A 23,888-nucleotide genomic window follows, 5' to 3' on the forward strand; every position below is an offset into this window, starting at 1 on the left:
ATCAGAGAAAGAAATGAGAGTTATGCAAGAGAATTATGAAAAAAAAAGAGTTAATAGTTTGGAAGGGGAAGCACAAAAATTGACTGACAAAAACAGCTCCTTACCTTACTGCTTTGGGACTAGAGAACCCACAAAAAGACAGAGCAAAACAAATTTCCAGCCCAAGACAACCTGGATGGTTGATAGAAAAGGTCTGTTGCACCAGGCTGGGAGAAGAGCACAGTTCAGCATGGGCCATGCCAGACAAAGATGGCCATGCCAGACCTCAGGAAACTGAATCATGGGCATCTGTGGTGCTGTTCAGATTTCTCAACCCACAAATGCCAAAGACAACTTAGAAGGTCAGTGGGAAATGTCTGTTGGACCTGGAGGAGAGAGAAACTCAGTTCAGCCCTGGCCCTAGTGCAGCTCCTGGATGGTGGTCACAACAGTAGTGGCTACTTCTAGAACTCTCGGCCCACAGATGGTGGGGAGATTGAGCAGCTGATCAGAAGGGGATTGCAGAGATCTCTTTGCTGGTGCTGAGGCAGGATTGTCTTGCTTTGTTTGTGCTTGGATCTGGGTTACAGTCCTGCGTGGTGGTCCTGAGGTGAGGAGGAGTGCTAAAGAGGCAGAGCTTATGGAATGGTGGAGAGAGAATCCTCCTCACAGCTCCAAGGCAGAAAAGAGTGCTTGTGGTCACTCATAGACCAAAGCACAGACCAGGAAAGGAGTAAACACCTCTCCTTTGATCGTACCACCTTAGAAGAACTGAAAATTTACAGGTCCCTAGAAGTATCTCTGAAAACAGCTGCACAAAACCCCTGAAACTTGGGACAGTACACCCTCTGCACTGGAAGTAGAGCTCTACTTTAACAAAGAGTGAAAAAGTTAAGTAATTGTCTGAGAACATGAGCAAACAGCACAAAAAAAACCCTCCTTTTTGTCTTTGTGCTCATTTTTCTGCATATTTTGTGACTTTGTACTTTTATTAAAAGTCGGACTGTCCTAAGCTTTCTGTGCTGGGATTCAGGGCCTTGCTGCTGGTTTGCACTGCATGTAGGGTGGGTTTTGCTGCCTTGTGCAGGGGCAGGGCCTCCCTGTTGGCCCGCCCCGTAAGTGGTGACTCATTGCTGGCCTGCTCCAGGGGTGTGGCCTTGCTGATGGCTTGCAGTAGGGTGGGTCCTCTCTGTGTTACTGGTCTGCCTCAGGACTCTGGTCTTTCTTCTAGTTTACACTAGGGGTATGGCCTTGCTGGTGGCATGCCTTGGGGTTTGGGGCCTCCCTGTATGCCCACTGGGGTTCGTCCAGTCACTGCTGTTCATTCACTGAGCTCCTCTCCCACTCCAGTGAGACAGACCTTTTCTGCTGACCCTCCAATTTGTCCTCTGCAGGTAAGCTGCTTTGCTGCTCCAAAATTTTATCTGAAGCATTGTTGTAAGGTTGTTCGAAGGGGAACTTTGGAAGGCTTCAGGGAGTTTTTTCCTCACTCCACCATCTTGACATCAGAAACCCACAGCAAATGAGATTTTTTTAAAGATATGTACAGAAGATAGAAAAGGGACAGTCAACAGAGGATGGAAAGAAAATGATGGTTCAGCATGGTGAGAACATTGTGAGAAATGCTAAAATTCAGAACGAATTGAGGTTGGTAAGGACAAATAAGGAAAAGCAAAAGAAGTTGTTTTGGCTTTGGGGAGGGGTTGTTTAATTTGGTTTGTATTTTTTTTCCACACAGGGAGGAAAAAAAGCAATAAGAAAGACATAGAACTGCTTCTTGGAGTAGATGAAACAATAATAACTGACAACAGAGACCAGGTAGAGCTGCTCAATTTTGTTTCTTTTTTTTTTTCATCTGCTGAAAAAAATCACCTTTGAACAGAAAACAACAGAAAAGAAACAGCAAATAGGGAGTTGGCAGCTACTACCTGGTGACACAAAGCTAGGAGGGGAAATAGAGACAGGGTCCAAAAAGATTTTGACAAGCTGCAACATTTGTTTTAATTTAATAGGGCAATTTAATATGTCATGAGTATAAGGACAAGAAGGAAAGGCACATTTCTTCTGTGCAAAGGCATTTGCCTTTATTTGGGCACTGGAAGTAAAAAGGTGTGTGGTTAGGCATGGCCACTAGCCTCCACTAGCTATTCATTCTGCAATATCTGGATAAGCCAGAAGGTGGCACCCTTATCTTGAGCTACCAGAAAAATAATCTCGCATTTTTGGATCTCTAACTTTTTCAATAACTAATCAGTGAACCAATCAATCAATAAACTTTTATTAAGTGCTTATTGTGAGCCAGACAGTGTGCTAAGCACAAAAGGCATAGAATCTCAAAAGGAATAATGAAAAATTGGAATGAAGGGGATGTGGTACTCCAAAAGTTCAAACTATATTGTAAACATATTCATCAAAATTATTTTGAACTTATTAAGAAACAGAAAAGAGGGACTTCCAGCAGCCAGGATGGCAGAATAAGCAGTAAATTGCCATAACTCTTTCATGTTCACCTCCAAACAACCATAAAATAGTGCCCCAGAACAAATCCTGGAACAGCAGAACCAGCAAAAACAAAAACAAAAACAAAACAAACAAGCAAACAAACAAAAAACCAGAATGAAACAATCTTTTAGCCCAAGAAACCTAGAAGACGGGAAAAAAAGATCTGTATCACCCAGGTAAAAGGAGGACACAGTCCAGGACAGGAAACATTCTAACAAGCCAGCAGCAAGCCCCACCTCAGCAAACCACAGAAGGATCCTGAGCCCCTGTGTGGTGTAGTAGTCAAATGCCAACACCAGGACCTCTCAATGTGCCTTAGCATAGCCAGGGGAACTGGCAGACTCCAGCTCCAAGAACTACCACATGCTCCAATGTAGCCCTGGGCAAACAGGTATTCATGTGGAGCCAGGCATCCATGTACTTCAGTGTAGCCTTGGGAAAATGGAGAAACACCCCACCGGCCTCAGCACACACTAGGACCCCAGCTCAGCACCAGGTAAGCTGCCAGACCCCTATGATCTCCAGCAATTCCAGCTCTCTCCCCACCCCATCAGTGCCAGACACACAGGGTCCCCCAGGAGCCTCAGGGCAACATCAGTGCAGCACCGGCTAAGCAGCCAGTACATGCAGCCCCTGGCCCAAGAAGCCTGAGACAGCACCCCTTCCACCCAGGGAGCAGAGCTCAGATTTAAAGGAAAGGAACAAGGCCAAAAAAGATGAGCAAAAAAAAAAAACACAACAAAACGACAACAGAAAAAGATCTGACCATAGAAAGTTATTATAGTGACAGGGAAAACCAAAACACAAACTCAGAAGAAGACAACAATGTCAAAACATCTATGAGTAAAACTCCAAAGAAAAATGGGAAGTGTTCTTAAGCCCATAAAAAAACTCATGAAGAGCTTAAAAAGGAGCTTAAAAATAATAAAAGAGAGGTAGAAGAAAAATTGGGAAAAGAAATGAGAGTGATGCAAGGGGATTATGAAAAAAGAGTCAACAGCTTAGAAAAAGAAAGCAAAGAAAGAAAGAAAAAGAGATCAGACTACATAAGCAGGTTCAGAAACAGTTCAATTCAAGACCTCAGTATTTGATGAAACCTCCCCCCCAAAAAAAATAACACTTCTTTTGAGAAAGTCTCTTCTATTTGACAAGAACTCCAGGGAATCTGGGAATGTTCTCTAAATAATATGACTTCTCCCCAATATCATCCTATTCTTTCCAAGGCCTTCTTCTGCTGCTTTGCTTCTGTCCCTCCCACCAAGTGACGAAACCATATTTTAACTCCCATGTGATTTTTTCAAATGAGAAGTGAATCTCTCTCTAAAGCTGAGTTGTCACTAAGATTTTCTTATATTCGATCTGAATAGAGACACATGGCCTATCTCCTCCAAAGATGTCTCCTGGTTTTCCTCTTCTACCCACTTGCAGGTAAGTCCAAATGCCTACCAGCATTCAGTTTCTCTACCATGTCTCACAGAAGAGCCAGTAAGGACTAACTGCTTTTCAATTCAATTCAATTTTAAAAGTATTTAAAATATGCCTGCTATATGCAAGGGACATTGTTTCCTCAACTGTAAAATGGGGATATTAACAGCATCTCCCTCCTAGGGTCGTTTTGAAGATCAAAAGAGATGATTTTTGCAAAGTGCTTAGCACAGTGCCTGGCAGATGGTAGATGCTTAATAAATGCTTATTCCCTTGCTTTTCCTCCCTCTTGACTTTTCTCTTTTCCAAAGGCATAGACGCACATGGTTCAGTTGACTCTCAAATTCATAATACTGTAATACATCATTCCTTTCTCTCTCTGTCTCTCTGACTCCTCTCTGTCTGTCTCTGTCTCTCTGTGTCTCTTGGTATTTCTCTAATCACATGCTAATAACAGGAGATACATAAAAGACTCCCTTCCAAATTTTTCCCTATAAAATTACCAAAAGCTTCTTTTCTTATATACCAATTCACCTCATATCTATTTTTAATGTTATGTAGAGATGATGAAAGCAAGGATAAATAACAGAGGATGAATGCAAAAATGTGGTATGGTCTTGTAAGCACAGTGTAAAGAGTGCTAAAGCATAGGATGATATGTTCCAGAATTTTGCCAGGAATCAAAATCAGGTTCATTGGCCTATAGTATGGTAATTCCCTTCCCTTTCTCATTCCTCTCTTGAACTTTGGAGTATTTGCCTTTTTCCAGTCCTTTGGTATCTTTTCCATTCTTCATAATTTTCAAATATCACTATTCACCAATTCATTCAGTACATGGGGATGTAATTCATCTTGACCAGGCAACTTGAATATATCAGGGACAACTAAGGGTAGTTAAAGTGCAGCTAGATGGTGCAGCCACCAGTCATCCTAACTATTGCCTTGCCAAGGAACTTCATTGACTCTGGAAGAGAGAATGAGGCTGACTCTTTGAGAAAGTTCATCTCACTTAAATCCAATTCATTCAAAAGTCATGACATTACTTATTCATAGTGTCATTGGTCTTCTTCAAAAAAGGAAGGATGAATAACAAGAATAAATGGTGCAGTAGATAGAGTGCTAGGCCTGGAGTTAGGAAGACTCATCTTCATGAGTTCAAATCTGGTCTCAGACACTTACTAGCTGTGTGACCCTGGGCAAGTCACTTAACCTTGCTTGCCTCAGTTTCCTCATCTATGAAATGAGTTGGAGAAGGAAATGGCAAACCATTCCAGTATCAAGGAAACTCTGGAGGACTGAAATGACTGAACAACAACAACGAAGGACAGATAAAAAAGGAAAGGTAAGAAAATGAGGTGGATTCTTTTTACATAAATTGGGAAGAGAAGAGAGAAGAAGTATTGGAATGCTGCATGGAGTGTATAGGACCATAGAGTTAATAAAGGTTACCATTTGTATAACGATTTAAGGTTCTCAAGGTACTTTACAAACAATATATTGTCTCCTCTGATCCTCTGTGAAGTGGGTGCTATGAATGTCCCCATTTTACAGATGAAGAAACAAACTCAGAGATTAAGTGACTATACAGGATCTCATAAGTAATAAGCAAATGAAGTTGGATTTGAACCCATAGGTTCCTGACTCCAAGTCTAATACTCTATCAACTAAATGAAAATGATGATAATAACTAACAACAGAGAGAAAGCATAACTGTTCAATTTTTATTTTCTTGCTATTGTCCTTGCCAAGGAGAAAGATCTTTGGACTGTACAGTAAAAATGGCTAATATGTATCCAATTTGATAGCCAAGCTAAGAAAGAAGATAGTAAGAGAATGTTTAGTTGTCCTTAATACATTCAAGTCACCTAGTCAAAATGAATGATATCCTCAGGTACTGAATGGTTGAACTGGTGAATATCATTGTTGATCCAAGGTCAGTGATATTTGAAAATTGTGAGTATGATTCTGAGTGACAAGAATGGGAGAAAGGACACTGAGCATAGATACAGAGGTAGAAATGAATGAATGAATGAGACTTGGGAGAACAGAATGGAAATTGCATAGAAATAAACTTAGGCTTGCTAACAAGAAAATCTTCCTAAGAATTAGAGCTTAACCAAAAATTGAATGAGTTACCTCTGGGAGTGATGGAGTACTTCTCATTGGTAATCTTCATATTTGTTGTTGTTCAGTTGTTTCTGACTCTTTGTGAGCCTATTTGGCATTTTCTTGGCAGAGATATTGGAGTGGTTTGCTATTTCTTTCTCCAGCTCATTTTACAGATGAGTAAACTGAGACAAACAGAGTTCAGTGACTTGCCCAGGGTCACACAGCTCTAAGTATCTGAGGCTAAATTTGAACTCAGATCTTCCTGACTCCAGGTACAGTGATCTAGCCACTGTTCCACCTAGCTACCCCAACTAAGATCATACACAGGTGCAAATGGTAAGTTGGTGGCCAGCCTCAAGAGAGATTGGGGCCAGAATGCAGTCCATCCAAAAGACTTATGAAGTAAAGCTATCTAAGCAGAATGCAATAGATCATTTTCCTTAAATCCAAGCTCTGTGGGACGAAATAATCTTTTAGCTTCCTCCTAAATGGAATATTCTGCCTTTCTGAATCCCCAGTCCCAACCATAACTACCCACGCTTATTTTGTCATTCTGGCTTTGCTATGTATGTACATAGGACAATGGTATGGTCTTACCAGGAACCCCGGGGATAAATCCTCAGATGAGAGGTTGGGGATAGAAAGTGTAATATGTGGGGAAAGATTCCTATCTACTAGCAATTCTAGACATTTCAAGTCGAGTATTTCCTAGATTTTCCTGTCTCGAGTCTCTTACCACATCCAGCTGTAACAGTGATTAGTCTGGTCCCCACTGCCTGAAGGTCAAATGTGTCAGGTTTCCACCTCACCCCCACCCCTCAGGGTTCTCAGGTACCCATAAGGGGTTGAGGGGAACGAATCTTTCATCTTTGCCATTGGCTCAAGTCCCCACCAATTATGTTCCCCCGATATTAAGGAATCAAGCGCTCCAATTCCATTTAACTACTTGTCAGATTGGCTTTTACAAAAGCATATTTAATATTTATTTTAAAGGTATAGCAAGAAGGAACATACAAACATCTCGTCCTCCTTCCCAGCACCTGTAGACATACTCCTCCCTACACAGTCCTTAGTCTCTAGGAAGATAGGAGGTTGAAGTTCACAGTTCAAGTCAGTCCATTAGTCCCATCAGGATCCAAGTTTAAGGCACTATATCTCCACTCCCACTCACCCTCAGGCTTGTATCCTAGGACCCTAGCTTCTCCAGGGCATCCCCTTTGGACTAGTTGCAACATCCAGCCTGGAATCTTGGGCTCCAAGGCTCCCATGACTCAAGCTCTCAAGTCTGGGACTCTGGGCCCTGTATTTACAACTGAAAAAGGACAAATCAAGCCAAAGCCTGAAGCCCGTTTCCCCGGGGCCAGTAGGCGCAGAAGGTGCTTATTAAATCTTCTTAGCTTAACAGCATGGTGCCCTTGAAGTGAATGAATGAGACCTTCAACCCTGATTCCCACACAAAGAGAGAGTGACTGTCTCTCCTTCAGGTAGATTTAAAGACACAGACAATTCTGACTACACAAGCCAATGGAAAGAAGTGGTTCTCACCCACCAGTTAGACCAACATCTTCTCCAAGAAACAGATCCTTGACATCTCCTATGTGAGTGTTTCTCCATCTTATATCATTTGGGTATGCGCCAATGCACCTTTATATTTTTTACATTTACACATCCTCTCATAGTCATACAACTAAGCGAGTGTTAGATGTGGTGTTTGAAATCTATTGCTATTTATACTAGAACATGTTCAAAAGGGAGTGAGGAGACCAGCCTTGTGTGGTTGGCAATTCTGCTCAGGATGAGGAGTGCAAAGTTGTTAACCACACATGCTCAGTATGTCACATGTGTGCGTGTGTGTTGGGGTTACAGAGTGAGACTTTTACTGTAAAGTGACTGTATAAGATACTCTATCTCTCAGCTTTGGGCATTTTCTCTGGCTGTCTCCCATTCCTGGAATGCTCTCTCTCCTCATCTCTGTCTACTAGCTTCTCTGGATTCCTTCAAGTCTCAACTAAAATCTCATCATCTACAAGAAGCTTTTCTTAATCCCTCTTAATTCTAGTGTTTGCCTTCTCTTAATTATGTCCTGTTTATCCTGTGTATAGCTTGTTTGTTTGCTACACATAACAAACATATTTATTGGTTAATTCTCTCCCACATTAGACTGTGTCCTCCTTGAGGGCAGGAACTGTCTTTTGATGCTTTTTGTATCCTCAGGGTTTAGCACCCTGTGTGTCATATAGTAGGCACTGTGGTGGGTGGATTGATTGAAAGACTGAGAAAACAAAGGATCAAGCTTCAAAGCTTACCCATTTATTGAACAATGCATGTCAATTACATAACAAATGGAGACTAGGCTTCCTCAGCTTCAGAGAAAACAATTAATGGGATATAAACCAGTATAGAAAATTAGGTAATCTGATTTCTAATGAGAGGAAAGATTAGGGGCTTTCCAGATTGGGAGGGGGAGAGTGAACAGGTGCAATTTACTGAAATCAGAAAAAAAGAGATGTTACACCACCCCCACCCGAGTGTCTCTATTCAATCAAAAGAACATGGAAACAACTGATTGGCCAATGTAGGGCCAGTTTTCAGAAAAGGCGTATGGGTTGCTTTAGAAGTATAATTGTGAGAAAACTCTGCATTAATCTTATCTGACTGGGCTTCTGGTCAGCATAACCTAGATCCTTAGTTAAGGGTTAGTCTAAACAACAAGAAGAGGCAGTCCAGCTTCCCAGCCTTGCAGGACTAGGTTCAAACAATGCAACAAAGATTTCTCGTAATTCCCACAATTGAATAAAGTTTTCTCACAAGACAGAAATTGGATTACGCCCATAACTGAATAAAAATGGAACCTGAGCTAGCTCCAGAATTGAGTTACAAGATGAAGTCAGTGTGATTCTCTCAATTCCCATAATTCCTTCAATCCCCTCACCTTTGATTCCTGGGGGCAGGGCCAGCTATAAGCCAAATTTATAAGGTTTTTCATATTTTTATAATCAGAATTATGTAAGTCAGGCTGCAGATCAAACTATTTAGAGGGTCCACAATGGACTAGTTTTGAGAGGGGTGGTTTATATGTTGCCAGGATAACCAAGAAAACTCAGCATAAACACAGTAAAACAAAAGACCAAAGTAATACAATGATGATCATCAATATTAAATAACATCAGGTCTCCTTGTATCCTACTAACCAACTCCCAATGTCCATTAATCAGCACATCTTGAGTCCCATATGTCCCATGTAGTTGTCTGGTCCTTGGAAATATCTTCTCGTGGACCTTGTGGAATAGCCTCATACTCAGGACAGCTCTGAAAGAGCTCTGCTTCTCTAGTTCCAAATCACTTGTAGCAGTTCCTAGATAATTCCACTAAAATATGCCAGTAAGAAGACATAATACAATTTAGTACAATCTCTTAAATTTGGTTTTCTAATAATTAGTTCATGTGGTGAAAAACAGCTCAAATCTTATGGAGCAAATCCTATTAGTAACAGAGCTATAAAGAAGAACATCAAATCAGGAACCCATAATTCACTCGAGACTTTAGAAAATTTCAACTTTTACATATTACTTGCTGTTTCTTTTTTCACCTAAACCATGTAGATGACATAAGAATCTTAAAAAAAAAATTCATGAGGGTCTAACTTGTAAAATGAACTTTTCTATCTTTTAAAATGGGAAAATAATTTCACTTTCTTTACAATTATCAGTGCAATGTATATATAAAATCCTTATCCAATTTTGAGAACATATTATGAAACCACACTCAAAGCCTGAATTTTCATACTAGATATGTTTGGAAGTCAATCATACACATATGTATATAGTTCTTAGAGAAAGTAGCGTAATCTTGTTGCTTTCCCAAAATACACTGTTCCAGAATTTAGTCACAAGATGGGAGCCAGTGTGATTCACTCAATTCCATAATTCCCTCAGCTCTTAATGCTTATTGGCTGATTTGTTGACTAAATTGGGAAAAGGTGGGGTTGTCCCACATAGCAGGGCATGTTTTTATTGCACCCTAGGGAAGCCCTAGCTTCATGTAACACTGATGAGATTTATACAGTATATTCCCTGAATTACACTAGTATGCCTCAACTGCCTCTTCCCTCTGCCCCTGCAGGTCCCTTCTCCCACTGATGAGTTCTTCCCAGTACCTCCATTTGGCACAAGAATCCAAAGCAGCCACCACTCATTCTTGGGATTCTATCAGCCCAAATTCTTCACCTTTTTTTTTTTTGGTGTGGTCTTTCCCTATTAGAATGTTAGATTCTTGAGGGTAGGGACTGTTTTTCTTTTTGCTTGTATTTGTAGTTCCAGCACTTAGCACAGTGCTTGGCACATAGTAGGTGCTTAATAAATGCTTGTGGACTGAATTTTACTTGAGTCAGAAAACCAGGGTTCAAATCCCATCCATACTGTTTATATGACCTTGGCCAACAGCCCTTCACATATAGCTATCATGTCCTATTTATCTTCTCCCCCTTCTCCCTACCACCTCTCCTTTTTCATAGGTAAAATGTCCCCATTTCCTTCAACTGATCTTTAGATAGCATGATTTCTAGGTCCTCAACAACTCTGCTGCCTTCCTCTAGACACTAGCTTATCAATAGCCTTTGTAAATGGTAGCACTCAGAAATGAACACTATGTTCCAGGTATGGCTAGTCCAGAGAAAAGTATGGTCAGATTCTCACTTCCTTCTCTTTCGGACACCATGCTTCTCTTAATATAGCCTAAGATCTGACCAGGTTTTTTTTTCTTTTTCTCGTTACCAGCAGTGTTCTTGACTCATATTGAGCTTACAGAAATCTTGAGATCTTTTTTAGGTAGACTATTATAGCTGAGCCTTGTCCCTCCCATGTTGTACTTGCAATTTTGACTTTTGGGACATAACTGGAAGACTTTACCTTTATACAAATATAGAAAGGAGCTGTGACTTGGGGTGGGAAAGTACTGGTGAGGAAAGTCCCTGTGTGAATGCTTTCTCCAACAGGACATGGTTAGTAAATAGGACCAAGGAAGTTGCTTCAGCCATGTAGAGATTAAGGGACTTACCCAGGGTCACATAGCTCTTAAGTATCAGAGAAAGGATCAAAATTTAGGTCTTTCTGATTCCAAGCCTGTCCCTCTATCCATTATGTCATGCTGCCTTGAAAAAAAACTATTCATTGATTTCTATTGAATTTCAGTGTACTAGGTTGGGCACAGTACTTTTTTAACTCAGGCAAGTTACTTCAGTTCAACTGAGCAAAAACTTATTTGGTCTCTACTATGTGTGCTAGGTGCTGGAGATATAAAGACAACTCTTGCCAATTTCTATCTATAGTCTCATAAATACCTCCCACTCCCACCTCCCTTCTTTCCTTTGATGCTGCAACCACAGTGGTTCAGACCCTCATTACCTCACTCTGGGATCATTGTAATAGCTTGCTGTCAGGTCTCACGCTCTGGTCCATCTTCCACTGAGCTGTTGAAATGATATTCCCAAAGTTCAGGTCTGCCCATGTCACCCCTCCCATCTCCCACTCAATAAACTCCGGTGGCTCTCTATTACCTCCAAGATTAAATAAATAACCTGTGTTTGGCTTTTAAAGATGTTTATTATCTAGTCCCTTCTTACTCTCATTATATCTTGCTCACTTGACATGGCCTCCTTGCTCTTGCTTTACACCACACCCCATTTTCCAGTTCTGAGCATTTTCACTGGCTGTCCCCCATGCCTGGAATTCTCTCCCTCCTCATTTCCACCTTCTGGCTTCTGGAGCTTCTTTCAAGTCCCAGATAAAATACTGCCTTCTACAGGAAGCCTTTCCTGATTCTCCTTAATGCAAATACCTTCATTTTTGGATGATTGGAGTATTGATCCTTCTTGGATTATTTCCAATTTATCCTGTATACATATCAATAGCCAACATTTATATAGTGCTTTAAGCTTTCCTTTGTATTTTACAGATATCATCTCATATTATCCTTAAAACAATCCTAGGAGGTAGGTACTATTATTATCATCTCCATTTTGCAGATGAGGAAACTGAGGCAAACATGAGTTAGATGACTTGTTCAGAGTTACACATAGAGTTAAGGGTCTGAGGCCACATTTGAACTCATGTCTTCTGGACTCCACGTCCATCACTCTGTCTGCTGTGCCACCTAACTCCCTCCTGTCTCATTTGCACATAGTTGTTTTCATGTTTTCTCCCCTATTTGATTGTGAGCTCCTTGAGAGTAGGAACTGTCTTTTGCCTTTATATCTCTACGTGGTCAGATTCTCACCTCCTTCTTTTTTGGACACCACACCTCTCTTAATAGAGCCTAATATCTAAGTCTTTTTTTTCTCTTTTTCTCTTTACCAGCCACTGTGGCAATATTGTTGACTCATACTGAGCTTATAGAAACTTAGCACAGTTGTCTGGCACTTAGACGGTGCTTAAAAATGTTTATTTTCTGACTGGAAGTCCAAATAGTTCCTGGGCTTCCAGCTTGAAAAGGAAACAAAAAAAAAATGAAAGGGAAGTGATCACCTGTAAATCTAAAATGTCTTCAATTTGTTATACAAGCTGAAATAGTATAGCTAAATGAGAATATAGACCATCTGGGAGGGCAGGCAACTTGGCCTACTACGTTTTTGATAAATAATAATTTTCAATATTTTTAAAATATGTAGGTCAATGATATGTTCATGTTTGGTTGATATATTTATATCTGTGTTTAATGATAATTTAAAGGAAAAAAAGTTCCTAAAGTTTTCATTCTGCATTTCTCCTCTCTAGCCTTCATCTACTTAAGTACCAAGTACTGTGTCTAGGGTCCCTTACAGGAAGCCTTTCTCAACTCTTCTTAATTCTAGTTCTTTCTCTCTGTTACTTATTTCCTAATTAGCCTGCATATAGCTTGTTTGTTCACATTTGTTTGCTTGGTGTCTCCCCCATTCTGTTGTAAGCTCCTTGAAGGCAGGTGCTATCTTTTGCCTCTTTTTTGTATCTATAGTGCATAGCATGGTACGTGGTACATAGTAGGTATCTAATAAATGTCTATTAATTGACTAATGAATGTATTAACAGTTTGCTTTTCCAGGCAAGAGGCACAGAAGCATTAAAGGAATGGATATGCTGGTTTATTTGGAGGATTGTGATTGGAGAATCGTGAATTCCAAGAGGACCTAGGAATTCAAACTTTAACATGGGACAAGGCTGGGATACTTGTGAAGAGGAGAGAAGATGATAGGAAAACAAAGTCTGCTGTTTTGGAAAGAATTCTGGGTGCAGAATCAGAAGACTTGGACTTGAGTCTTGACTCTACCACTTGCCAGCAAGTCACTCAAACTGCTTGAGTTTTAATAGGCTACATCTGTAAAATGGGGTAACTCCTGCTGCCCTACCTCCATCACAGGCCTGCTGTGAGAATCAAAGAAATAATGGAGTGGATTTTATCCACTTCACTTCAGCAGTTCTGCAGCTGGCACTGGTATTTTCTTTTTTTCTTTTTTTTTTGTGGTCATTCTTTTTTTTTTTTTAATTTTTTTTTCCATATGCTTTTGAGTTGAAAATTTTTTCTCCCTTTTTCTCCCCCCCCCACCCTCCCCAAGATGGCGCACAATCTGACATAGGCTTTACATTTACATACCCATTAAATATATTTTCACATTAGTGAAGTTGTAAGTAAAAATTAAAACCAATAAGAGGAACCATCAGAAAGATGAAACAAAACTCAACTGAAGGTAAAAATAAGTGAGAGCGATTCGACTTCCATAGTTCTTTCTTTGGATGTGGACAGCATTTTCCATCCCGAGGCCTCTGGAGATGTCTTAGATCTTCGTAATGCTGAGAAGGGTTCAGTTTAACATTCTTAGTCATTGTATAATGTGGCTGCTATTATATACAAAGTCCTCTTGGTTCTGCTCACTTCACTCAGCATCAGACCACATAAGTCTTCCCAGGTTTTTCTGAAGTCAGCCTGTTCATCATTTCTTATAGAACAATAATATTCCATTACATTCATATACCACAACTTGCTCAGCCATTCCCCAATTGATGGGCATCCTCTCAATTTCCAATTCTTTGCCACCACAAAAAGAGCTGGCACTGGTATTTTCACATGTCTACAATACCAACTTATCTTTGCAGAATTCTCACAAGACCCAAGTGGGCAAGATTTTCTCAGATAAAGAAACTGAGGTCCAGAAAGATTCAGTAACTTGCACCAAGTTACACAGCCAATGTCTGAATCTGAAGGAAGTTCCAGGTCCATCCACTCACCTCCATCACATTCCAAAACATAGGAGGTAATTAGATCAGGAGAAAGGGATATGATTTTTCTCCTACATCATAGATGAAGAAACTGAAAAGTCTTGTCCGTAGTTAATCAATGCATTTGAACAAAGAATCTAAATGAAAATAACAATAATGATGATGATGTGGTTGATTATGGGTGACATTTACCATGATCAAATTATTTAATTTCCCTGAGTCTCAGTTTCCTCAACCACAAAACTCAGAGTGCCTACATCATTGGGTTGTTGTGGGATCCAATGTAGATAATGTATGTAAACTTTCAAGTATCATATATAAATATCACTATTTCTAGCATTTAAAGTTTTCAAGGCACCTTTGGAACATTGTACCATTTAAATCACATAACCAGTCAGTCAACAAATATTTATTAAGTAATTACTATGTGCCAGGAACTGTGTTAAGCTCTGGGAACAGAGGAAGAAAAAAAATATTGTTGAGGTCTTATTATCTTCATTACTCCGAAGAGAGATAGCCTCATGTAGGGGAAAGATGTGTAATTTCAGCTTTGCCATTTTCTAGCTGTGTAATCTTGGGCAAGTCCTACTCCCTGTCTCAGACTCAGTATCCTTAGCTATAAGATGAGAAAGGTTAGAGATCATTGCTAGGATCCCTTCTGGCATAGATGTTTGTGAGTTTAGGGGATCTTACTACAAAAAAAAAAAAAACCAACAAAATTGGCCCTGCATAAAGCTTACATGCACTGAACTGGCTACTTCAACAATCTGTCACAGTTTAATTAGAATTATTGTGCCATATCCTAGACACTAAAGCTTTCAATTGGTTTAAGGTCACATTTGGGACAGAGACATGAGCAGAAAGGTTATATAGTGTAGTGGAATGAGAACTGGAGTGGAATCAAGAGATCTGGGTTCAAGACTTAAAGGCTCAGCCACTTATTATCTGTGGGACTCTGGGCAACTCACACAACTTCCATGGACTTCAGTTTCCTTACTTGCCAAATATAAGATGGGAATCAAGGTGGCAAAATAGATGATGTCTCATGTCTTTTCCTATTCAAAGATTTCATGTGAAAATACCAGTGCCAGCTCTTTTTGTGGTGGCAAAGAATGGGAGTATGAATTCAAATTTGGCAGCTAAGTGGCACAGTGGATAGAGCACTGGGCTTAGAATCAGGAAGACATCTTTATGAGTTCAAATCTGGCCTCAAACTTGTGCTGTGTGACCCTGGGCAAGTCACTTAACCCTACTTGCCTCAGTTTCTTCATCTGTAAAACAAGCTGGAGAAGGAAATGGCAAACCACTCCAGTATCTTTGCCAAGAAAACCACAAATAGGGTCATGAAGAGTTGGACACAAACGACAACTCAATGACAAGAATGAATTTAAACTGTGCCTTCTGTTCTCTGATTTTCTCTTCCATGAGTAAATGTAGGGTTCCATTGAGTCTTACACTGAGGGTTATACTTGATGAGAAAGGAAGGAAAGGAAGAAAGGATGGAAACATTATTTAGTGAATTCCTTTTTTGCTTTTAGACCTAAAACTAAGAGTTAGGAGGAAGCTTGAGCTGTAATGGGTGGGTGGAGGAGAAGTGGGCAGAGGTTGCTCATTTTTATAAGAAATCAGGTTTTTCAGTTGAATGAACTTGTCATAGCTGACCTGTCTCATTTGCAAGATGTTTCTGCCTGGGACTTATTGGGTGTTCACCAAAATGATATGTATGTGCTTGTAAATGTATGTCTGTTTTCAAACCCCTTGCATGCCTCTCAAAGAAGCTGATTTGAAGGGTTGAGTTGGAGTTGGGTGGGGGTTAGGGTAGGGGTTAGGATGGGGGCAGCTACTCCAAATGGGAATCTAATTATCTCATGCTGCCCATTGTTCAGTCATTTGGAACACCACTAGCTAAATTTTTCTAAAGCCTTTGTTGGCCAGATTGGCCAGAAGCCTAATCAAGCAACAGAACAAGATCTTTCCTCCCCTATCAAGAGTGAAATGTGCAGAAAATGTTCAATGATACTCAGATTCCAAGAGCTCCAGTCCTGCTTGATTACTGGCTAAGAGGGCAGACAGTCTATTGCAAAGTAGCAAAAAGGTTTTGATTAGGAATCAGAGGACCTAACTTTAAACTAAGGATTTGTCACTTACTTTGACAGAATCTGTGACTTTGGGCAAGCCTTTTTATCTCTCAGCCTCAGTTTTCCTATGTGCAAAATGCAGTTGGATCACATAATTGCTGTCTATCCTATCCCCGAATCATACGGTTTTATGGAATATTATCTTTTGTGGGGCAGGGCTCATCACCATTGGTCAAAAACTAAAAGCAATTGGGGTCACCATGATCTGCATAGTCTTCCTCTGAGACCAAATTCAAGGGGATTTGCTCAGTTGGACTTTCTGAACTCCAAGATCAGCTCCTCCTTTACTAGACCTGGGGAGCAGAGTCAGCCCAAGCTAGAAGTAAATGATGTCCAGAGGGATTCTAACCTTTCAAGGTGGGTAGTGCTAAAGCTGTTACTCACACTTGCTTCCCCTACCTCCTACTCCAGAGATGTCAGGCATAGGTTACACCTTCCTAGTGTGGCCCATACAAGATTAAAATGTAATTAGGAAATATTTTTAAAAATTAAAAAAATACAATAAAACATAAATAATGTTAATATATGGTTTTCCAAGTCAATTTGCATCTGGTAAGGATTCTCACGTGGCTTTCTTTTCTATTTGAGTTTGACATCACTGTCCTACTCCACAGCTCAGTAGCTCTTCCTCAAAGACTGCCCCAAATTCTAGGCCTCCAAAACATTCTGGGCCCTAGGACTTTTCCCCATAGTTCCTTCTGGCCTGTCATGGAACCGTCATCCACACCCTGACCTGGGACTTCACCCATGTTTCCCTCTGACTTTCCATGTCACCACCATTCATACCTGAGACCCAAATTGATTTATATCCCCAATTCACAGGTCCACCTGCAAAGCCTGTGATTCTGCTAGGATTTAGGGTGTTTAAGGTATCTCCTCCCACCTTTCTGAAATCACTTTACTGCCATGAGCACTGATTTGAGTGCCAATGGGAATGATGTAAAGGAATTAAACCCACCTCAGAAAGTTCTCTCCCCAACAATAGGACTGTTTCAATAGTATAGAGACAACCGCTTTGCCATTCAGAAGCATTTAAGACTGTCACGTCTCACTTGTGGTAACAGTTTTGGCCAGGAATCCCAGACCACCCCCCTCTTCTTACAGAGCTTTCCATTACTGGAACTTTACCACAACACTAGCCACATTACAAATACTAATAGTCCCCAAAATGGACCCAGAAGTTTCACTTCTTACCATCCCCCTTCAGGTAGTCCCATGGTTGTTCTCAATAGAGCCTGCCCTTTGTGGGAAGTCTTCACCACACAGGGCACATTACCATTAATGAGGGTCTTATCTATGGACCAGAAGGATTTACTTCTTAACATTCCCTCCAGGTATTTTACCCATTGGGCAGTGGCCCAGTGGTTAGAGTGCCAGGTGCTGGAGACAGGGAAACCCGAGTTCAAATCTGACATCAGCCACTTACTAGTGACTGTGCAAGTCACTTAACCCTGTTTGCTCTTTTTCCTCATCTGTAAAACGAGCTGGAGAAGGAAATGGCAAACCATTTGCCAACAAAAACCCAAAGGGGATCACAAAGAGTGGAACGTGACTGAAAAAAATGACTAAACAATAATATTCTATCTATTGTTATTCTCAGCAGCAGATTAAGACTGTAGTGGAGGATTAACAGTTTTACTCTCAGGACTAGAACCCAATATTCTTTTTAGCCTTGACCTGAGAGTCCCTAAGGCCTTCTTCTATGTCCTGGGATGTTCTATCAATTTGAGGTTCTCAATCTGTACCATCTCTATTCCAGGACTGGATAAGGACTCAGATATGAATCTTTGGTTTGAGAGCTCTGGCACTTTTACAACTGCTTAGCCTATGAAAAGGATAGCAATGGGTGATGCAATGGGTGAAATGGTGGGCATGGAGTCAGGAAGGATCAACTCCCTGATTTCAAATCTGATGTCAGACACTTACCAGCTGTGTGACCCTAGGCAAGTCGCTTAACCATTCCCTCAGTTTCCTCATCTGTAAAATGAACCGATGAACTGAAGAAGGAAATGACAAATCACCCCTCTGCCAAGAAAACCCCAAATTGGATTATAAAAAGTTGGACACAGCTGAAACAATTGGGCAACAATGGCCTATGGAAGAGGACCTCAGAGTGGAGGACACCACACTGAACTTGCAAATAATCCTTATGTACTGCTGTTAGAATCCACCTTGGAAAGAACAGGGAGAGCAAAGGGAGACAGAAGAACTAAGAGCAGCAGAACCACCACCCTCCATTGCTTTGTAGCTTCTCATTCACCCAAAGCGATATTGATTACTAGCCAGAATTAGACTCCAAAATCAATCATCATTTATCAGTTCTGCACCAAAACCACAGGGTCAAGAAAAGGCCTAGCGTGAGCATCAGGGAAAGGACTGCTAGGTGGCCAGCAGGGAGAGGAAAGGTGGTCAGCCACTAAGGAGCCTAGCTGTGCTGTCACAAAGGTAGCAGGAGGCAGAGCAACATGGCAGTGTTTCCACTGTTTGCAGGATTTGTGGCAATGACTGTCACTGGCTAGAAGACTTTCGGTTTGCTTGGGGGTTTCCTTATTGGATCTTCTGTGATTGATCACCTTTTTTCCTGTTTTTTTTTAAATAAACTTTCTATTACTAAGGAGGATCCAAGTCAGAAGTATAGACCATCAGGGCTGGGAAAGGAATCTGGAGGAGTCATCCCAGCCATCCTCGTGGCCCTGGCCAGATATAAGCTTCCTTATTCTTTCTGTTTCTTAGGAATCTTGGGGAAGAGGAGTTTAGAGGCTCCATGGATCACTCATCCTAAGTCTTAGCTCCAGAGTTTCAGGAAAAACTCAAAGTTTGCATATTTCTTAGGTCTGCATTTTGTCTATGCTGCCCAGATGCACAAATCTGAATTTTTTTAATTAAGATTTTTGGCTGTAGGAGGTCATCTACAATTCTGACTCCAGAATCTTACTGTGAGGTGAATTTTCTTCTCTATTTGGAAAGGTATATAAATGTTTTTTATCCCACTCATCCTCCTCACCCAACCCTGAGTAGACTTAGAAACATCACAATCATAGAATCTCACTTTGGTAGACCCCCAAAGCTGTCAAATGCAATTCATAGCTGAAGAATTGCCTCTACAAGAGATCCAACAGATGACCACACAATTTTCATCAAAAGACCTCTAGTAAGGAGGAATTCAGTATATCTTGTGCCATTCTGTTCTAATTTGCAATAACTCTAATTGTTCAGTACATCTAGGTGGCACAGTAGATAGAGTGCTGGGCCAGGAGTCATGGGAACCTGAGTTCAAATTTGTCCTCAGACACTTACTAGCTGTGTAACTTTAGGCAAGTCATTCAATCCTGTTTTCCTCAATTTCCTCACCTGTAAAATGAGCTGGAGAAGGAAATGGCAAACTGCTCCAGGATCTTTGCCAAGAAAACTCCAAATGTGATCATGAAGAATTAGACAATGCTAATCAACAATAACAACTAATTGTTCAGAAATTTGTCCTTACGTCTAGACTAAATCTGTCTCTGCATCATCTTCTTAGTTCTGTCCTTTGGAAACAAACATAACATATGTAATTCTTCTTCTGCTTGACAGGCCTTTAAATGCTTGACGACAGCTATGGTACCCCCTTTAGATCTTTTTTTTTCCCTTCCAGGCTAAATATCTCAGTTCCTTCAATTGGTTTGTTTATTGTTTATGATCTCAAAGCCCTTCACTCTCTTGGTCACCTGCCTCTGAATTCTTTACATGTCGCTTCCAGGACTTAACATCCTAAGACTCTACTCTGGGCACTCTTTTCTCCATGTATTCGTTTTCTTGATGATTTTATTGTTCTTATGGGTATCACAGGAACATAATGCTACCATCTGTATGCAATCTGCATACAAAGTTCTACTCACATGACAGAACTCTAGTCCTGTATCATTGAATATTTGTTGATGACCTTTTATATTTAGTTCATGTAATCTTATAATGTGGTATGAGGTGTTAATCTAAGCCTATCTTCTGCCAAATTATAAAATAGTGAATCCTTTCCTCAATAACTATGGTCTTTAGGACCTCACTTTTTTCATTATTATTCTTGAAAGTTTTGATCTTTTATTACTTCACATAAATTTCCTCATTATTTTCTAGCTCAATAAAATATTCTTATGGGTTTGATTGGTAGAGCACTGAATGAGCAAATTAATTTGATAGCATTGTAATTTTATTTATGCTGGCTCAACCTACATGCCAGCGATTAATTTTTCTCTAATTATTTAGGTCTGTCTTAGCTTCCACAAAGAGTGTTTTATAGTTGGATTCATATAGTTTCGGAGAGAATCTTACTAGATGTGCTCCCAAATAGTTTATAGCTTCCTCAATCATTTTGAATGGAATATGTACTTCTAGTGTTTCCTGCTGGGCTTTTTTGGTAATATATAAGGAATGCTCATGATTTAAGTGGATTTGTTTTATATTCTTCAACTTTGCTAAAACTATTGTTACAAATAATTTTAGCTGACTCCCTAGCGTTCTCTAAGTACACCATCATATATCTATTAAAAGGAGATAATTTTGTTTATTCTTTGCCTATACTTACTCCTTCAGTTTCTTTTAATTGTCTTATTGCTATAATCGGCATTCTAGTACTTAGTCAAATAGTAATGATGGTAAAGCCCATCCTTGCTTCATCTTGGCTATTACTCAAAAAGCTTCTAATTTTCTCCATTATACATAATTACTCTTAGATTTCAACAAATAGTATTTATTATATTAAGGAAAGTTCCAGTTGTCACTAATTTCTAGAATTTTTAATAGACAAAGGTATTTGTTTTATCAAAAAACTTTTCCTACATCTGTTGATATAATCATGCTTTTTATTTTATATTAACATCTTATTAACTTATGTTGAACCAACTGTGCATTCTAAATGTAAATTGAACACTCATGGTACATAATTTTTCTAATATGGTGTTGTAGTTTACCTGCTAATATTTTATAAAAAATTTTATGTCAATGTGCATTAGTACTATTTGCCTATAGTTTGCCTTCCCGTGGTTTAAGTACCAAGACTGTCTATGTTCCATAGGAAAAACCTAACCCCTAGAAACGAAGGCATGTACATCAATTGGGGAAATGGCTGAAGAAATTGTGGTAAATGAATATAATGCAATACTCTTGAGTGATAAAAAAAATTAGGAAAAAGTTGATTTAAAAGAGACTTGGAGGGGCAGCTAGGTTGTGCAGTGGATAGAGCCTGAAGTCAGGAGGATCTGAATTCAAATCCGGCCTCACACCAAACACTTGATACTTATTAGCTGTGTGACCCTGGGCAAGTCACTAAACCCCAATTGTATGAAAAAAAATTAAAAAAAGAAAAATAAAAAAGAGACTTGGGAAGACTGGTATGATTTGATTAAGTAAAGTACATAGAACTGGAAGAAAAAATATATATTCTAGCATCAATATTATAAAAAATAAAATATGAATAATTCAAAGAATTATTAGAAGACATAAAGATTAAAGAAAGCAGACCCAAAAGAACAATATATACAAATATGTTAACAAAAATAACAATAAAAAAGAAACAAAATCTGAGTTAAGTACATTGGAATATATCGTTAAGGTTAATATACACAACTTTTGTTTCTTTCAAAAATCAAGTAAAAATGGAGAATATAATTCAATATAGATTCATCTATATAATCGCTGCTTTTGTTGTGTCAGTTTCTTTGTACATTCTTTTGCTATTGTTCTTGTATTGTGATGCTGATGTCAAAAATAAAAAAAATATCAAAAAGAAAAGGAGAGATTGGAAGGATGCTTTCTTATTAATACATAGTTTGTGCTTTGGGGAATTAATTGTTTTTCAATGTTTAATAGAAATTCCTTGTAAATCCATTTGGTCCTGCAGTTTTTTTTTTTTGGATGGGGAGGAATTAACTATTTGAAAATGATTGAGTGAAGAGACATCTGCTGGAATTGGGTTTAATTTTTATTCTGCTGAAAAGATAAATTGTGGAGAAGATATCTTGAAAAGAATCCTTGAGAGACTTTGTCTTGAGAAAACTAAAGGGTGGGGTTATAGTTCACATACCTATGGAGGAATCAAGCATTGCAACTGATGTTTAGAGGTGACTCTGACTATGATCTTTGTCCCAAATGATTCACTGTTAAAATATTTATCTATATATGCATTGTTTGTTGTACTTTTAATAAATTATATAGGCAATAACATGGATATATTTAATTCTATGAGAATAGAGGGTTAAGATTGAAAGAGGGGCAGCAAAAGCTAACTGGGAGAAGAGATTTTTTTCTAATTTATTTATAAACTGTAATAGGAACTCTGAGTTAATTAGATGTTAAGAGAGATTATGAATTTCTATTAATTTTGAGGACATACCAGAGCATGTCACTTGATTACATTAGAATCCAGGTAGGGAATTAATAAGGAAATAAGGCAGAATCTTTAGGGAATAGAGAAAGGTGAGAGTTAGTGTGGTTGTCAATACCCACATAAAATACACATGGGAGTTGTCCTAACACTTGTTACACTGCTTTGTAGCTCTGTATGACAAGCTTAATGGCTCTATGTGATTTCAGCAGCCATCTCTTTCTTAGATTAGTATAGCCACAAATTGATAGTTTCCATTATGTTAGATTAGTTTAAAATTCACCTTCTGGTACATCCCAGCTCATAAACGTTTCAATCTAAAAATCATTCAGCTTGTCGTAGTTCAGTAGATTGTGACTAAAAAGCACTAGCTTATTCATCTTATAAGTATAGGAGGGTCCATGTTCCTGACCTTCTTCCCCTAGAATTCTATACAAGACTTGAGCAAGTGATGATATTACCAAATAATACACATGGGAGGCTAGCAGATGAGATGTAGGGTTTTCAGAAAGAGATCAATCAATTAATAATTTTTTAAAGTACCTACTGTGTGCCAGGCACTATGCTAAGCATTGGGATACAAAAAGAGGCCAAAGATAAACCCTGCCTTTAAGGATCTTGCAATCTAATAGAGGAGACAACATGCAAATAAATATATACAAAATAAGCTGTATGCCAGATAAATAGGAAATAACTAACAGAGAGAAGGCTTTAGAACCAAGAGGGGTTAGGGAAGTCTTGTGAGATAAAAATATGAGTAATATACAAGGTTTTGATTGAGACTTAAAGGAAGCCAGAGAGGTCAGTAGGTAGAGTGAAGAAGAGAGAGCATTCCAGGGATGGGGGACAGCCAGAAAAAAATGTCTTAATCTGAGAGATGGAGCATTTTATTTGTGGAACAGCAGGAGGTCAGTGTCACACTGGATCAAAGAGTACATGTTGAGGAGTAAGATGCAAGAAGACTGGAAAGGTAGAAGGGGGCTAAGTTACTTAGGATTTTGAATGTCCAACAGAGCATTTTGTATTTGATCCTGGAGGTAATAGGGACCCACTGGAATAGTGTGAGTGTGGTTTGGGGGTAGATGGGAGACGTGACATGATCACATCTGTACTTTGAGAAAATCACTTTAG

At 39.4% G+C, this 23,888-nt stretch overlaps 1 protein-coding gene and 1 long non-coding RNA gene across 3 annotated transcripts in view; one reads left to right on the forward strand and one right to left on the reverse strand.

Moving 5' to 3' along the window:
• The window catches only part of LOC110203125 (SLAM family member 9-like), a 103,492-nt gene that overhangs the window by 18,452 nt on the left and 61,152 nt on the right, over positions 1–23,888 (reverse strand). Inside the window, exon 1 of one of the 2 annotated variants that reach the window (XM_020979606.2) lies at positions 7,565–7,644. The exons of the other annotated variant lie outside the window; for it this stretch is intronic. The gene's annotated coding sequence lies outside the window, so the exon portion shown is untranslated. Of the gene's footprint in view, positions 1–7,564; positions 7,645–23,888 lie in introns of those variants that run through there. 2 annotated transcript variants of the gene reach the window in all.
• On the forward strand, positions 1,159–7,642 carry LOC144457778 (uncharacterized). The gene is made up of 4 exons (XR_013487282.1): positions 1,159–1,373; positions 1,718–2,977; positions 3,849–3,909; positions 7,500–7,642. It is a non-coding gene; the product is annotated as an uncharacterized LOC144457778 (long non-coding RNA).

This window comes from Phascolarctos cinereus, unplaced genomic scaffold (genome assembly GCF_003287225.1).
Source record: "Phascolarctos cinereus isolate Bilbo 61053 unplaced genomic scaffold, phaCin_HiC Scaffold_5;HRSCAF=322, whole genome shotgun sequence".
NCBI classification, from domain to species: Eukaryota; Metazoa; Chordata; class Mammalia; order Diprotodontia; family Phascolarctidae; genus Phascolarctos; species Phascolarctos cinereus.